Below are 18,492 nucleotides of genomic sequence, written 5' to 3' on the forward strand. Positions count from 1 at the left end.
TCTTCTTTTCTCCAAGCATTGGTCACAGGTGGCACATACACTCCCACATAATTCGTTATCCTTTCATTTCCACTTCTATTTACTTGTACAATTTCAGAATTGTCTTCACTTTTCATTACCTTCACCATTTTGACACATTTTTTAGTCAGAATTGTCACTCCCCCTCCTCCCTTGTCACTTCTGTTTCTCAGCCACAGATCATATTTATCATCACCAGTGCCAGTGTGTGCTTCACCTAGGCAGTTGTGTGGCAGTCAGCCAGTCAGCCATTCCCCTACGGAAAGAGCTCAGAGCTCATAGTGACCGATCTTTGGGCAGGACTGAGACCACTGACACACCACACGCCGGGACAGCGAGGCAACAACCCTCGGCTCACATTCCCTGCCTACTTGCTGCCAGGTGAACAGGGGCTGCACTTTAAGAGACTCACCCATTTGCCTCGCCACACCTGGGATTCCAACCCGAGCCTTCTTGGTTGTGAGCCGAGCGTGCTAACCACTACACTATATGTGTGTGTGTGTGTGTGTGTGTGTGTGTGTGTGTGTGTGTGTGTGTGTGTGTGTGTGTGTGTGTGTGTGTAGGAGAGAAATGGTGAAACAAATAGATGGCACTGAGGGCCTTCCACTTTACTGGGTGTGTTTTTGGTGTGGCAGAGTGTTGCTGGGGTGTTGTATTGCTCAGTGTGTGTTGGGGCAGGAAAGTGTGTTTTGTGGTGCTTGTGGTGTGTGTTATTGTGTGTTTACTCACTCACACTGACCCTACCACACACAGATCCAATCCAGCCTCACCCACCATCACACCACCACCACCACTGCCATGCCCTTAGTCCAGGTGGCAGGTGGGAAGCACACCTAAGCACCTTGCCTTTACTCAACTTCTTGCCTGGACCGCGGTGGAGCCTGGCACGGTGGTGAGTCCCCGTGTGCCCGGAGCATTGGGGAGCCTGGCACTTGAATGGCACTCAAGGCCTTCCATTCTGCCGGGGTGGCTGCTGTGAACACAACTCTGGGGTGCCGCAGTGAGGGTCCCTAGGCTGTTGGGGTTTGTATTGGGGCTTGTGGTTTGTAGGGGTGTGGGACAGCTTTGAAGAGGTGTGGCCTGGTTTGGTGAGGTGACGTGAGGCTAGGAGGTGGTGGTGGTGGTGGTGGTGGCGATGGTGGTGGTGGTGGCGATGGTGGTGGTGGTGGTGGTAGGCTTGTGTGGGGGCTTGTGGTTTGTAGGAGTGTGGGACAGCTTTGAAGAGGTGTGGCTTGGTTTGGTGAGGTGTTCTTTTTTTTTTTTTTTTTTTTTTTTTTACAAGGGACACTGGCCAAGGGCAACAAAAATCCAATAGAAAAATAAAAATGCCCACTGAAATGCCAGTCCCATAAAAGGGTCCAAAGTGGTAGTCAAAAATTGAAGGATAAGTGTCTTGAAACCTCCCTTTTGAAAGAATTCAAGTCATAGGAAGGTGGAAATACAGAAGCAGGCAGGGAGTTCCAGAGTTTACCAGAGAAAGAGATGAATGATTGAGAATACTGGTTAACTCTTGCGTTAGAGAGGTGGACAGAATAGGGGTGAGAAAAAGAAGAAAGTCTTGTGCACCAAGGCCGTGGGAGGGGAGGAGGCATGCAGTTAGCAGGATTAGAAGAGCATTTAGCATGAAAATAGCGATAGAAGACAGCTAGAGATGCAGCATTGTGGTGATGAGAGAGAGGCTGAAGACAGTCAGTCAGAGGAGAGGAGTTGATGAGACAAAAAGCTTTTTTGATTCCACCCTGTCTAGAAGAGCAGTATGAGTGGAACCCCCCCCAGACGTGTGAAGCATACTCCACACATTGACAGATAAGGCCCTTGTACAGAGTTAGCAGCTGCTGGGTGAGAAAAAACTGGCGGAAACGTCTCAGAACGCCTAACTTTGTAGAAGCTTTTTTAGCTAGAGATGAGATGTGAAGTTTCCAGTTCAGATTATAACTAAAGGACAGACCGAGGATGTTCAGTGTAGAAGAGGTGGACAGTTGAGTGTCATTGAAGAAGAGGGGATAGTTGTCTGGAAGGTTGTGTCGAGTTGATAGATGGAGGAATTGAGTTTTTGAGGCATTGAACAATACCAAGTTTGCTCTGCCCCAATCACAAATTTTAGAAAGATCAGAAGTCAAGCGTTCTGTGGCTTCCCTGCATGAAATGTTTACTTCCTGAAGGGTTGGTTGTCTATGAAAAGATGTGGAAAAGTGCAGGGTGGTATCATCAGCGTAGGAGTGGATAGGACAAGAAGTTTGCTTTAGAAGATCATTAATGAATAATAAGAAGAGAGTGGGTGACAGGACAGAACCCTGAGGGACACCATTGTTAATAGATTTAGGAGAAGAACAGTGACCGTCTACCACAACAGCAATAGAATGGTCAGAAAGGAAACTTGAGACGAAGTTACAGAGAGAAGGATAGAAGCCGTAGGAGGGTAGTTTGGAAATCAGAGCTTTGTGCCAGACTCTATCAGAAGCTTTTGATATGTCCAAGACAACAGCAAAAGTTTCACCAAAATCTGTAAAAGAGGACGACCAAGACTCGGTAAGGAAAGCCAGAAGATCACCAGTGGACCGGCGTTGACGGAACCCATACTGGCGATCAGATAGAAATTAAAGCAATAGGACGGTAGTTTGAGGGATTAGAACGGTCACCCTTTTTAGGAACGGGTTGAATGTAGGCAGACTTCCAGCAAGAAGGAAAGGTAGATGTTGACAGACAGAGCTGAAAGAGTTTGACTAGGCAAGGTGCAAGCACGGAGGCACAGTTTCGGAGAACAATAGGAGGGACCCCATCAGGTCCATAAGCCTTCCGAGGGTTTAGGCCAGCGAGGGCATGGAAAACATCATTGCGAAGAATTTTAATAGGTGGCATGAAGTAGTCAGAGGGTGGAGGAGAGGGAGGAACAAGCCCAGAATCGTCCAAGGTAGAGCTTTTAGCAAAGATTTGAGCGAAGAGTTCAGCTTTAGAAATAGATGTGATAGCAGTGGTGCCATCTGGTTGAAATAAAGGAGGGAAAGAAGAAGAAGCAAAGTTATTGAAGACATTTTTGGCTAGATGCCAGTAGTCATGAGGGGAGTTAGATCTTGAGAGGTTTTGACACTTTCTATTAATGAAGGAGTTTTGGCTAGTTGGATAACAGGCTTGGCATGGTTCCAGGCAGAAATATAAAGTGCATGAGATTCTGGTGATGGAAGGCTTAAGTACCTTTTGTGGGCCACCTCTCTATCATGTATAGCACGAGAACAAGTTGTGTTAAACCAAGGTTTGGAAGGTTTAGGTCGAGAAAAAGGGTGAGGAATGTACGCCTCCATGCCAGACACTATCACCTCTGTTATGCGCTCAGCACACAAAGACGGGTCTCTGACACGGAAGCAGTAGTCATTCCAAGGAAAATCAGCAAAATACCTCCTCATGTCCCCCAACTAGCAGAGGCAAAACGCCAGAGGCACCTTCGCTTAGGGGGATCCTGAGGAGGGATTGGAGCGATAGGACAAGATACAGATATGAGATTGTGATCGGAGGAGCCCAACGGAGAAGAAAGGGTGACAGCATAAGCAGAAGGATTAGAGGTCAGGAAAAGGTCAAGAATGTTGGGCGTATCTCCAAGACGGTCAGGAATACGAGTAGGGTGTTGCACCAATTGCTCTAGGTCATGGAGGATAGCAAAGTTGAAGGCTAGTTCACCAGGATGGTCAGTGAAGGGAGAGGAAAGCCAAAGCTGGTGGTGAACATTGAGGTCTCCAAGAATGGAGATCTATGCAAAAGAGAAGAGGGTCAGAATGTGCTCCACTTTGGAAGTTAAGTAGTCAAAGTAGGTGAGGCTAGGAGGTGGTGCTGTCAGGTTTGTGAGAGGTTTAAGAGATTCAGTGAGGGTAGGTTAGGTTTGTGAGGTTTGGTGAGGTTAGGCACAACTGGAAGGAGTTAAGTTTGTGAGGAGTTTGGTGAGGCTAGGCTAGGCTGGGAGGAGGTACTGCTAAGTTTGTGAGGAGTTTGGTGAGGCTAGGCTAGGCTATGAGGAGATACTGCTAAGTTTGTGAGGAGTTTGAAAGGTTTGTTTTTGTTTGGTCAGTTTATGAGGTGGAGGAGAAGGAGGTTAGGTTTAGTTAGGTTAGGAGGAGGAACAGACAGTGTTTCTGAAGAATTAAGAGGAGAAATAGATTAGGTTTGTGTGCATTTGAGAGGAGAAATAAGTTTGTCAGTAGTTGAGAGGAGAAAGATTAGATTATGTTTGGTTAGGTTAGGTTAGGCTAGCTTAGGTTAAGGGGACTGACTGACTTGGAAATCTGGAAAAAAATGAAAAATGCAAAAATTATCTTGTGACATCCTTGGGCCTAGTACTTCACAGAGCGCACCCAATAATTCGTCATACACGTTTAAACTGCCATATCAATGCCTCCCGTTCACACTCAGTCAGGGTCGCTGTAGGCGGGAGATGGTTGTAGAAAGTATTCGTTAAAAAAAAAGGTAAGAAAGTTTACGAGGAACAGCTTTCCTCATGGTGGAGCGCGGAAGTTTTCTCTTGCCGCCTGGCAGAGTGGGGCCGAGGAAGAGGCTCAGTGCTCATTGTACACGCTGAGAGAGGGAGGCAGTTTGTGATGCTCTCTTTCATCAACTCCTGCACCGCCTAGTGTTCACTCACTCCTCACTTTTTAGTCTCTTTCCCCACGGTGGGTAAGAGGAAGTCTTGCCTTGCCCAAAGGAGTGAGGTGCTGACAAAAGAACACAAATGGAAAATAACTCAGTCGGTCTCCTTGAATTAGAGGAGGAGGAGGACCAGGCCAAGCTGGTGACGAGTTAACGGGTGTAGTTCAGCAGTTTGTCTTGTAGGAGGATGGGCAGAAAGAAACAGAGTGTGTGAGAGTGTAAGAATCAGTTTGGTTAGGTTAGGTTAGGTCTAGTTAGGAGGAGGAGGAGGAGGAGGTAAGGTTTTGTGAGAAGTGGATAGGAAAAGAATAAGTAAGTGAAGAGTTAACAGAAGAAAGAAGATTTTGTTAGATTAGGTGAAGGAAGAGATGGAGAGTTTTGTTATGAGTTAAAACACACACACCTGTTCCTCACCACCTCACAACTCTCTCTCTCTCTCTTTCTCTCTCTCTCTCACAGCACCCTTGAAACAACACACACACACACTCCTCTCCTGCAGCACACACACTCCTCTCTCCTGCAGCATTCTGGAAATCAACTGATCTCACAGGATTTCCACATCACTGACAGCCAAGTTGAAGGACAGGGACCCAGAGAAGGCACAGCGGGTGAAGGGGCACAGCAAGAAGACACTGCTGGGGGAGGTGTGTGGAGGTGTTCCTGCCTCACCACTGCTTCCCTCTCCTCAGGTTGCCCGTGGATCGCGTCAGGCTGTTCAAGTTGGAGGGTGACGCACATTCCACCTAGCACGCCATCTGTACGTCCAAGCTAAAGGTGGTGGGGGTGTGGAGGGTGCTTGTGGGGTTGTTATTGTGTTGGGGGTCTTTTTGGGGTGTTTGGGAGTGTTTGGGTGGTATTTTAGGATCCTTTGGGTGGTTTTGATATTTTTAGGTTTGTTTTGGGCTTGTTTGGGTTTTTGTGGAAGTTTGTGGGTTTTTTGTGGGTGTTTGTTTTTGAGGTTATTGATGTTTTCTTGGGGTTTGGGTGTTTAAGGATGTGTTTTGGGGTTAGTTTGTGGGTTTTTGGGGTTATTTTTGGGTTGTTCTGGTGTGTGTGTGTGTGTGTGTGTGTGTGTGTGTGTGTGTGTGTGTGTGTGTGTGTGTGTGTGTGTGTGGTTTTGTCATGTTTTCATTAGGTTTAGCATATTTTCCTTTTCTGTACAAATTTCTTCTTTTTTTCTTCTTTCCTCTCCATTTGCATGTTTCAGTTGACTTTGTGTGTTTTCATTGAGTTCTGTTTTTTTTTTGTCTTTTTTTTTTGTATATTTTTCTTCTTTTCCTTCTGATTTCCCTTCCATTCCTGTGTTTGCATTGAGTCTTGCTTGTTTTCACTCAGTTTTCAGCATATTTCTCTTTTTTTCCAGCATATTTCTCTTCTTTCCTTCCATTTTCCCTTCCATTTCTATTTTTCCATCGAGTTTTGCATGTTTCCTGTCAGATTTTTGTATATTTCTCTTCTTTTGCATATTTGTCTCTTTTCTTTGTTTTTCCCTTCCATATGTGTGTTTCCTCAGTTTTGCATATTTGCTGTCACATTTTTATATATTTCTCTTCTTTTCCTTGTTTTTTCCTTCCATGTGTGTTTCCATTGAGCTTTGCATGTTTCCTGTCACATTTTTATATATTTTTCTTGTTTTCCTGTATATTTCTTTCCTTTTCCTTCTCTTTCCCCCTCCGTGTGTGTCTCATCCCTTCCCCTCTCCCTCCCAGGTGAAGGACGGGGATGTGCGGGTGGAGCCAGACACCATCATCACCATGTGGCTGTTGGGCATCAGGAGCTGTGCCATGTACTACCACCTGCAGCACCTCTGCCAGCACATCACCAGGATCATCATCAAGGGCCTCCCCTCCGCCAGCCGTGCCGTCATCAACCAGGTGTGTGCTGGTGGTGGTGGTGGTGGTGGTGTGCAAGTTTAACCTGACCTAATCTAATGTAACCTAGCTTAACTTAACTGACCAGGTTTGTGGTGGTGTGCAAGTTTAATCTGATCTAATCTAACGTAACCTAACCTAACTGACCAAATGTGTGGTGGTGTAAGTTTATCCTAATCTAGCCTAGCCTGACACACTGTCCTTCACTGTCTAACACTGGAAAAGTCTTCTAAAACACTTGCAAAACCTGAGAAAACTGAGAAAACATTATAAACACACACACAAACACACACTAACACTCCTCAACACACCCTCCACTACACACCACCACCAGCACCCCTTAAACACCCCAACACACCACAACACCACAAATCACAGCCTTAAAACACCACAATGCACACCCAATGCAGGACAAAAACACCCCCTACACCCGTAACATATCCCCATTGCCACAACACCCTTGAAATACCCCATAGCAACACCACAGATCCTTAGGTTGCCCATTACTTTGCAGAGCAACGCTGGGCCAGGAGGAAAGCAGAAACACAAACCCGTAGAAGGAGACGACCCGAGGGAGGCAAGGGCAACCCGCGGTGTGGACGGGACTCGCTACACCTCCAACAACTCCTGTGAAGTGTTCGCCCGTCTGGGCAGCGAGGCAGCGAGGGGCATTGTCACCCACGAGATCACTGTAACTATGAAAACACATGGACCAAGCGTGGACAAGTGGTGTGTCACGTTACTGGCGGACTTGTTGACGTGCAGGGGCCAGGTCTTGGGGACAGCACGTCACAGCCTGTCCAAGATGAGTGTGTTGATGCCTGCCTTGGTGTGTGTGTGTGTGTGTGTGTGTGTGTGTGTGTGTGTGTGTGTGTGTGTGTGTGTGTGTGTGTGTGTGTGTGTGTGTGTGTGTGTGTGTGTGTGTGGGTGATGGGTGAGGTATGGCATATAGTCTAGTCAGTGAGTGGTTGAGTGAGAGCTTCAGTCTAATCAGCCAGCTATTCAATCAGTCAGCCAGTCACTCCCTAACTCAGATCAGTCCAACCATCCCTCCCTTCATCTCTCCTTCTAGCCGTTCACTCGCTTATTCACTCACTCAACCAGTCAGTCAGTCAGTCAGTCAGTCACTCACTCACTCAACCAGTCAGTCACTCACACTCACTCAACCAGTCAGTCAGTCAGTCACTCACTCACTCACTCAACCAGTCAGTCAGTCAGTCAGTCACTCACTCACTCATTCAACCAGTTAGTTAGTCAGTCAGTCAGTCAGTCAGTCAGTCAGTCAGTCAGTCAGTCAGTCAGTCAGTCAGTCAGTCAGTCAGTCAGTCAGTCACTCACTCACTCACTCGCTCACTCAACCAGTCAATCAGTCAGTTAGTCAATCACTCAACCAGTCAATCAGTCAGTCAGTCACTCACTCACTCAACCAGTCAATCAGTCAGTCAGTCAGTCACTTACTCACTCACTCACTCACTCACTCAACCAATCAGTCAGTCAGTCAGTCAGTCACTCAGTCACTCACTCACTCACTCAGCCAGCCAGTCAGTTAATCCTTCTCCCTCATTAACCCACCCACCCAGTTAGTCAGTCAGTCAGTCAGTCACTCCCTCCCTCCCTCCCTCCCTCCCTCCCTCCCTCCCTCCCTCCCTCTCTCCAATCACCTAACTTAACCAGACCTCCATCCCTCCAGCCACCTAACCTCACATAGTTTGAGAAGACCGCAGACTGCCTGTTTGATGCGGCTACCACTGCCAGAGCAACCCTATCGAGGGTGTGAGTAACAGCACCACCACGGGGAAGCCGATGAATGCAGGCCCAGGGGTGTTCAGGCTGGTCCACCACCGCTGCAGAGAGGCAAGACCAGAGCCCAGGAAACTAGTATTTGATCATCCAGAAGTGCATGTACCTCTCTCTCTCTCTCTCCTGGTTGTAAGAGGGAGAGGGAGTAGGAGCCAAGACTGTGTGTGCCTCTCTCTCTTTCTTGGTTGTGAGAGGGAGTGGGGGTGAGTCCCTATCTGGCAGTGTTTGGTTGTGTGGATGTGGCCTTTATCATCATCATCACTACTTGTTATGTTGTTAGGTGTTGTTATTGTGTTATTATTATTGCTGCTACTTTCCACCAGGAGCTGACAGGGCTGTGTGTGTGTGTGTGTGTGTGTGTGTGTGTGTGTGTGTGTGTGTGTGTGTGTGTGTGTGTGTGTGTGTGTGTGTGTGTGTGTGTGTGTGTGTGTGTGTGTGTTTTTTTATGTAGAAGGATACTGGCCAAGGACAACAAAAATCTAATAAAAAAAATGCCCACTGAAATGCCAATCCCATAAAATGGTCAAAGCAGTGGTCAAAAATTGGTGGATAAGTGTCTTGAAACCTCCCTCTTGAAGAAATTCGTCATAGGAAGGTGGAAATACAGAAGCAGGCAGGGAGTTCCAGAGTTTACCAGAGAAAGGGATGAATGATTGAGAATACTGGTTAACTCTTGCATTAGAGAGGTGGACAGAATAGGGGTGAGAGAAACAAGAAAGTCTTGTGCAGCGAGGCCATGGAAGGAGGGGAGGCATGCAGTTAGCAAGATCAGAAGAGCAGTTGGCATGAAAATAGTGGTAGAAGACAGCTAGATATGCAACATTGTGGCAGTGAGAGAGGGGCTGAAGACAGTCAGTTAGAGGAGAGGAGTTGATGAGACGAAAAGCTTTTGATTCCACCCTGTCTAGAAGAGCAGTATAAGTGGAACCCCCCCAGACATGTGAAGCATACTCCATACATGGACGGATAAGGCCCTTGTACAGAGTTAGCAGCTGGGGGGGTGAGAAAAACTGGCGGAGACGTCTCAGAACACCTAACTTCATAGAAGCTGTTTTAGCTAGAGATGAGATGTGAAGTTTCCAGTTCAGATTATAAGTAAAGGACAGACCGAGGATGTTCAGTGTAGAAGAGGGGGACAGTTGAGTGTCATTGAAGAAGAGGGGATAGTTGTCTGGAAGGTTGTGTCGAGTTGATAGATGGAGGAATTGAGTTTTTGAGGCATTGAACAATACCAAGTTTGCTCTGCCCCAATCAGAAATTTTAGAAAGATCAGAAGTCAGGCGTTCTGTGGCTTCCCTGCGTGATATGTTTACCTCCTGAAGGGTTGGACGTCTATGAAAAGACGTGGAAAAGTGCAGGGTGGTATCATCAGCATAGGAGTGGGTAGGACAAGAAGTTTGGTTTAGAAGATCATTAATGAATAATAAGAAGAGAGTGGGTGACAGGACAGAACCCTGAGGAACACCACTGTTAATAGATTTAGGAGAAGAACAGTGACCGTCTACCACAGCAGCAACAGAACGGTCAGAAAGGAAACTTGAGATGAAGTTACAGAGAGAAGGACAGAAACCATAGGAGGGTAGTTTGGAAATCAAAGCTTTGTGCCAGACTCTATCAAAAGCTTTTGATATGTCCAAGGCAACAGCAAAAGTTTCACCAAAGTCTCTAAAAGAGGATGACCAAGACTCAGTAAGGAAAGCCAGAAGATCACCAGTAGAGCGGCCTTGACGGAACCCATACTGGCGATCAGATAGAAGGTTGTGAAGTGATAGATGTTTAAGAATCTTCCTGTTGAGTATAGATTCAAAAACTTTAGATAAGCAGGAAATTAAAGCAATAGGACGGTAGTTTGAGGGATTAGAGCGGTCACCCTTTTTAGGAACAGGTTGAATGTAGGCAAACTTCCAGCAAGAAGGAAAGGTAGATGTTGACAGACAGAGCTGAAAGAGTTTGACTAGGCAAGGTGCAAGCACGGAGGCACAGTTTCGGAGAACAATAGGAGGGACCCCATCAGGTCCATAAGCCTTCCGAGGGTTTAGGCCAGCGAGGGCATGGAAAACATCATTGCGAAGAATTTTTATACGTGGCATGAAGTAGTCAGAGGGTGGAGGAGAGGGAGGAACAAGCCCAGAATCATCCAAGGTAGAGTTTTTAGCAAAGGTTTGAGCAAAGAGTTCAGCTTTAGAAATAGATGTGATAGCAGTGGTGCCATCTGGTTGAAGTAGAGGAGGGAAAGAAGAAGAAGCAAAGTTATTGGAGATATTTTTGGCTACATGCCAGAAATCACGAGGGGAGTTAGATCTTGAAAGGTTTTGACATTTTCTGTTAATGAAGGAGTTTTTGGCTAGTTGGAGAACAGACTTGGCATGGTTCCGGGCAGAAATATAAAGTGCATGAGATTCTGGTGATGGAAGGCTTAAGTACCTTTTGTGGGCCACCTCTCTATCATGTATAGCACGAGAACAAGCTGTGTTAAACCAAGGTTTAGAAGGTTTAGGACGAGAAAAAGAGTGAGGAATGTACGCCTCCATGCCAGACACTATCACCTCTGTTATGCGCTCAGCACGCGAAGACGGGTCTCTGACACGGAAGCAGTAGTCATTCCAAGGAAAATCAGCAAAATACCTCCTCAGGTCCCCCCAACTAGCAGAGGCAAAACGCAAGAGGCACCTTCGCTTAGGGGGATCCTGAGGAGGGATTGGAGTGATAGGACAAGATAAAGATTTGAGATTGTGATCGGAGGAGCCCAATGGAGAAGAAAGGGTGACAGCATAAGCAGAAGGATTAGAGGTCAGGAAAAGGTCAAGAATGTTGGGCGTATCTCCAAGATGGTCAGGAATACGAGTAGGGTGTTGCACCAATTGCTCTAGGTCATGGAGGATAGCAAAGTTGTAGGCTAGTTCACCAGGATGGTCAGTGAAGGGAGAGGAAAGCCAAAGCTGGTGGTGAACATTGAAGTCTCCAAGAATGGAGATCTCTGCAAAAGGGAAGAGGGTCAGAATGTGCTCCACTTTGGAAGTTAAGTAGTCTAAGAATTTCTTATAGTCAGAGGAGTTAGGAGAGAGTATACAGCACAGATAAATTTAGTATGAGAATGACTCTGTAGTCGTAGCCAGATGGTGGAAAACTCGGAAGATTCAAGAGCGTGGGCACGAGAGCAGGTTAAGTCATTGCGCATATAAACGCAGCTTCCAGCTTTGGATCGAAAATGAGGATAGAGAAAGTAGGAGGGAACAGAAAAGGGGCTACTGTCAGTTGTCTCAGACACCTGAGTTTCAGTGAGGAAAAGAAGATGAGGTTTAGAAGAGGAGAGGTGGTGTTCTACAGATTGAAAATTAGATCTTAGACCGCGAATGTTGCAGAAGTTAATGAAGAAAAAGTTGAGGGGGGTGTCAAGACACTTAGGGTCGTCGACGGAAAGGCAGTCCGACCTGGGGACATTTATGGTCCCCTCCCCAGATGGGGACTCCGAGGCTGGTGTAGGAGTCGCCATGATTTTAAAATTTTTGAGTGAAGGGTGTGTGTGTTATAAGGTGCTTGTAGTTTTGTGTGGAGGAAGAGAGTTGTCTTTAGAGGGCAGGCTGTGACTGCCCCCTTGTGTTGTGAGACACAAAGGGAAACGTTCAGTGAGGTGACAGCTGGGTTTAATGATAAGTTCACAGCACCCCCTGAACAGTGCTTTAGACCTCACTGGGAGTAATTATTGTTTCGGCAGGTGTCTACTGCCTCCTCCTGTGTGTGTGTGTGTGTGTGTGTGTGTGGAAGGAAAATCACCTCCCAGTTTTGTAAGAATGCTATTGAATTTTCCTCCATTTTTGGAAGAGAATGGCTTGGGTGAGTTTGTTATTATGAAGACACACACACACACACACACACACACACACACACACACACAGAGAGAGAGAGAGAGAGAGAGAGAGAGAGAGAGAGAGAGAGAGAGAGAGAGGAAGTGCAAGTTATCCATGTGTTTACTTTGAATGGACAAACACTTTCAGTATTCACCATGTGTGTGTGTGTGTGTGTAAAGTTGGGAATGTTGTTAGTATTTTCAAGTACACAACCTTCTTTTGCCTAAGTTTGTTACAGCACAGTGGTGGGAAGTGACTGGCTGCCTACACACCACCTCACTGTTAGGATGGTATGGAATTTATACAGTTGAGTAGCAGTATAACCCTTTCACAGCAATATACAACACTTTACAACACTAACAGCAAGGTTTGAAATTGTTATAAGCGTCTACAAGAAAAGAGAGAAAAAAAGAACATATTTTTCAGTTTGTAGCTGTTATAATGTTTGGACGTGGCTGTGGAAGAACTGTGTCAGAGTGATCAAGGATTAAGGAAGGCTGTGCTAGGCTGTGAAGGAGTTAAGGAAACTTGGCTGGTAAAAAATCGTGTGTGTGTGTGTGTGTGTGTGTGTGTCACATTTCTTATACCAGGTTACAGTTTTCCCAGCAGTACAAGTTGGCAGCGTGTGACGTCCTGGCAGCACTCGGCGTGGCCTGAGGCGGCGGCCAGGACACGCCTCACACGGCCAGCACACGCCACTCGCACCGTCCAAGTTTAATACAATCCCAGAATTGGTGTGGTGTGTATATCAGCCAGTCTCTGCCACTACTGTATAGCAGGGAATATCGGCAGCATTTTCAAGTGTAAATAATACTTTTTTTTTGTCCACAGGTTTATTATGTCTGTAAAGCCCCCCATCCCCCTTGTGCCACTCGAAAACCACTCCAGGTTATTTATTATTTTTTTTAATATCTTTTAATATTTTTTCTAACTAGTTGGTGAGGAAATATCTACACTCGCTGATTTATGGTCTTTATTTTTCTTTCACTTGTGGTAGCATTAATACTAATTCACACGTCATTCATATTACATCAGGTAGCGTAAAGTATTCTTTCAGTAGCGTTGAAGATTTCATTACAACAGTGTAAAATACTGGCCGAACTAATCACTTGACCTACTTCATACATTCACCAATAACAATAATGGGCATTAGTGTTTGGATATTACGTGAGTGTACAGTCTCATTCACCTGCCGAGGGTGGTATTATTCACACACGTGACTTAAAAAATAATTCACTAGTGCTTACACAAGAATAAACAATTTCCTTATTACTTTCACCTATAACCCTGGTATAACACAGTCTAATCAGCGTTCCGAGGATCAAACCAGGTGGTTTCATCCTCGTATAATAACGAGAGACTGCACAACCTTAATAATCCGTCAACTAAACACTCCGTTCTCGCACTATTAAGTATACCTAACCACACACACGAGGGATGCACAGACAGACTTTTCCTTTACTTCCACTGGCTTCCCTGTAGTGTAAGCAAGCCAAGATCTCTCTGAGTGAGGTATTGATAAGAAAATATATTTACAAATATGAATAATAATTACTTCAAACTTAGAGCGACGTACCTGTAATGTAAGCAAGCCAAGATCTCTCTAAGCGAGTGACACCGGCGTCCCCACGCTACGAACCTCCGTAGTTTTCAGATTCTTCCTCATGGTAATTCGCAACTGATTTGTTTCAACCATATAATAAAAGTTTACATTACTTTACTGATATCATGACCTGGCGTACTTGTTCTGAGTAACAAGATGAAAAATTCTAGCCACAAGCTAATATCTTGTATGAAAATAATGTCTTTATTCATAATGGAAATCGATCACCCATTTCCCGCGGGCGCCAACATGTTGTTTGTCTGTCTGTATGTCTCGGGGATGTATGCATGATGTAATATGACTAAATCTTACCAATAATTTTTATACTAACTTAATTCTACTTATATTAACCTAATATTACTTATATTAGCTTAATATTACATCCCAGCACTGCATGGCATCATTCCTGTCCTGTATACAAGCAGTGTATACAGTGTAATATTTGTTCCTTAATGCTTAATGTGGCTGTATCTGTATGCTTTTGTTCACAGTGTGTGAGTGTGTGTGTACTCTGAGATGGTACACACACACACACACACACACACACACAATCAGTAGTCTCTTATAGATTAGACTTACCTTTAGGATTAATGTTAAGTATTTCCCCACCCCCTCTGTACATTTTCAATGTGTTAATTGCCTAAATAATAAACCGTTTATTATTATTATTTATTATTATTATTATTATTATTATTATTATTATTACACACATTGAAATTGCATACATACATAAACTATTGTAATATTTAGAACATAGTATTAACACTGCATCAAAGAGAGAGAGAGAGAGAGAGAGAGAGAGAGAGAGAGAGAGAGAGAGAGGCACTGTATACGTTTTGAGTGAGAGGGAGTGAGTGTATTATCGTGTGATGAGGGACTGGGTTCATCAACATACTGTGGGGCTGTGGGGCTGTGGGTCTGTAGAGAGAGAGAGAGAGAGAGAGAGAGAGAGAGAGAGAGAGAGAGAGAGAGAGAGAGAGAGAGAGAGAGAGAGAGAGTTGGAAGCACATCCAGTCAAAGCAGGTGTTCCCCAGGGAAGCTGCTTAGGCCCTCTACTATGGAACATTTATATAAATGAACTATTAAAGTTAATACCCAGGGCACAGGCCTATGCAGACGACATCACCCTGACGCACAGCTACGAGGCAGAGGAAGAGGCTCGCTCCACAGCTGAACTCAACAACACTCTGAACCGCATCGTAGCCTGGGACAATAAGTGGCAGGTGAAATTTGCCCCTAACAAGGCTAGCTGCTCACTGTCTCCAGGTCGGGGGAGCCCCTGCCCCTGGTCTTCGAAGGAAAGCCACTGGTGTAGCAGGAGGAATTGGAAATTTTTGGGGTCACCTACAACAGGAAGCTGACCTTCAAATCCCACATCAAACGACTCGCCAGAGAGGCTTCAGTCAAGCTGGCATCCCTGAGAAGGATGTCATGGCTGCTTGACGGTGAGGGGCTTCAGACTCTCTATAAGGCGCAGGTTCGCTTGTCCCTGGAGTACGCATGCCTCATGTGGGGCGGCACAGTACGCAAACACCTCGGCCTCCTCGACAAGGTCCAGGGCCGTGCAGAGAGGTTGATCAGGGAAAGCAGCATCCAGGACTCTGCAGTCTTCAGCACCGCCGTGATGTGGCGGGCCTCACGGTGATTTTAAAATACATCAGCAGCGGGTCCATCACCTCCAGCCTCTCAGGCAGCCCCTTCGGCGGGCACAGGTGGACACAAGATCAGTCTCCCGAGCTCCCGCCGAACTGTTACAACCCCGCTGCAGAACGTGGCACCACCAGAGGCAATTCATCAACACTTATGTAACGTGGTGGAATGGACTGCTTGCCTCACAGCCACGCCTGGACAACATGACGGCACAGAGCTTCAAGGAGCTGGTGAACGCGTGGCTGCCATCATGAGAACACCAGGCATCAGAGTTGGGCTTTAAGATAGGACACACTAATCATGTTTCCTTTAGCCTGTAAAACATTGTACTGTATGTAATATGCACTACGTTGAACTCTGTAAACAAGTAATGTATTCTGTATAAATAAGAGAGAGAGAGAGAGAGAGAGAGAGAGAGAGAGAGAGAGAGAGAGAGAGAGAGAGAGAGAGAGAGAGAGAGAGAGAGAGAGAGACACCATACATGTTACAATAAAACATTTTTCACAAGCTAGCCACCACCACCACCACCACCACCACCACAAGAACAACAACTCAGGTCTTTCTCTATTACTACTACTGCAACATTTCATAACACACAGTTTTAGACATAATATTCTAAACATCACAATAAGTATTCCTCTGTTATGAATATTTTCATACACAAAAATAACAATCTTTATGAATATCATGTTAGTTTTCTTTGATAAATCTAACCTTTTTAATATATTTTTTGTCTGTGATTAATACACGTTTTAATATAATGAAGGCCTCAGGTTTAATATACACATTTGTTGATTTTTTTTTAAAGTTGCTAATACCTGCTGCTACTACTGCTAGGATTATTAGTGGCTGTAACTTTGCATGACTACTTCTGTTTGTGTGTTTCTCAGTGCTATCACACACACACACACACACACACACACACACACACACACCTTCCCATCTGATTCATTCATTCAGAGATGCAGCAGTGGCAGGAGCAGGTTCCACCACCATCACCACCTCCTGCAGTATTTGTTGCATCATCTGAGAGAAAGAGAGATGTATTAGTTAAGGGTCTTTTCTTAATTCTCTCCAGTATGTCTTCATCTCCTTCGCTTCCTCCTTCTCCTCCTCCTCCTCTCCTCCCCTTTCTTACTTGTTATATATATATATATATATATATATATATATATATATATATATATATATATATATATATATATATATATATATATATATATATATATATATATATATATATATATATATATATATATATATATATATATATATATATATATATATATATATATATATATATATATATGTGTGTGTGTGTGTGTGTGTGTGTGTGTCTGTCTGTGTGTGTGTGTGTGTGAGAGAGGAGAGGATGGATAGGAACATTGATAGAAGAGGAATAGGAGAGAAAAAAGGAAGGATAGAAGGAGCAGGTTGATAATGATGGAGATAATATATATATATATATATATATATATATATATATATATATATATATATATATATATATATATATATATATATATATATATAAAGAAAGTGAAAAAAAGTTCGTGCCAAAAAAGTAGACAGTAATAGCTGGTAAAAAAGAGTGATTTAATAAAAGGAGTGAAGCAGCAAGAAGGACGAAAGAGGATACATGGAAAAAATTTAGGAAAAGTAAAAGAATAAACCTGTGGAATAATTACAAACAAGCAAGGAATGATTATGTGAAGATCCTGAGGGATGAACAAAGACAGTTTGAAAAGATATAATAGACAGGTATAAACATGAGCCAGAACTCTTCCATAGGTATGTGAGTGGTGAACTGAAAAGCAAAGTGAGTATAGGAAAGCTAATGGTGGATGGAGTGGTTATGAAGACCCGAAAGAGATGGCAGAAGTGATGAACAAGAGCTTGAAGGAAGTTTTTACAAAGGAAAAGGAATTTATAAGGCCATTGTACACACCTGAAAATGAAAAAAATAGAGGAATTTCAAGTAACAAAAGAGGAAGTTGATGAAATCACCAAAATGTTAGAAGTGAGAAAGGCCACAGGACCAGATGGAGTGTCGGGATGGGGTAATAAAAGAATGCAGTAACCAGCTTAGTGATGAATTACATGCCATCATATGTACCTCTATTAATGAAGAAATAGTTCCACAGGATTGGAAAAGGGCAAACATCGTACCCATATTTAGAGGAGGAGACGCACAAGACCCACTAAATTATAGACTGGTTTTGCTGACGAGTGTGGTTGCAAAAATATGTGAAAGGATAATAAAGAACAAATGGACCAAGTTTTTGGAAGATAAGGACATTCTCACAACTTGTCAATTTGGCTTTAGAAAAGGGAGATCTTGTGTCACTAGTTTATTATGCTATTATTCAAGAGTGATTGATATCATACAGGAGAGAGATGGTTGGGCAGACTGTATTTATCTAGATTTAAGAAAAGCTTTTGATAAAGTGCCGCATAATAGACTGCTGTGGAAGCTGGAAAAGATAGGTGGTGTAAATGGAAAAATGCTGAAATGAATGGATGATTTCCTTAAAAACAGAGAGATGCGAACAGTAATTAGGGACCAGACATCAGTGTGGAGCCCAGTATTAAGTGGGGTCCCCCAAGGGTCAGTGTTGGCACCAATAATGTTTGTGGTGTATATAAATGATATGGTGGATAATGTATCCAGCTATGTGAGTCTTTTTGCCGATGATGCAAAAGTTACGAGAAAAGAGAGAAGGGAATGGAAGATTGTGAAGAATTACAAAGAGATATAGACAAGCTGTGGGAGTGGAGCAACAGATGGGAAATGGAATTTAACTCTGGTAAGTGTAAAAAGATGGAATTTGGAAAAAGTAACAGAAGGTGTAGCTATAACCACAAGATGGGAAATGAAACAATAAATAAGACAACAAGAAAAAAGATCTGGGAGTGATTTTCTCAGAGAATTTATCACCAGAAAATATATTAACAAGATAACAGGTGAAATTCTCAGCCTACTAAGAAACATAAGAGTTGCCTTTGGTTATCTGGATATAGAAATGATGAGGAAAATAATCACCACAATAACACGTCCAAGATTAGAATA

At 44.2% G+C, this 18,492-nt stretch overlaps 1 pseudogene; it reads left to right on the plus strand.

The window, feature by feature from the left end:
• Window positions 1-5,412, plus strand: part of LOC135096163 (glutamate-rich WD repeat-containing protein 1-like) — a 34,230-nt pseudogene extending 28,818 nt beyond the window's left edge.
• The last annotated feature ends 13,080 nt before the right edge of the window (window positions 5,413-18,492 follow it).

Source organism: Scylla paramamosain, unplaced genomic scaffold, assembly GCF_035594125.1.
Source record: "Scylla paramamosain isolate STU-SP2022 unplaced genomic scaffold, ASM3559412v1 Contig3, whole genome shotgun sequence".
NCBI classification, from domain to species: domain Eukaryota; kingdom Metazoa; phylum Arthropoda; class Malacostraca; order Decapoda; family Portunidae; genus Scylla; species Scylla paramamosain.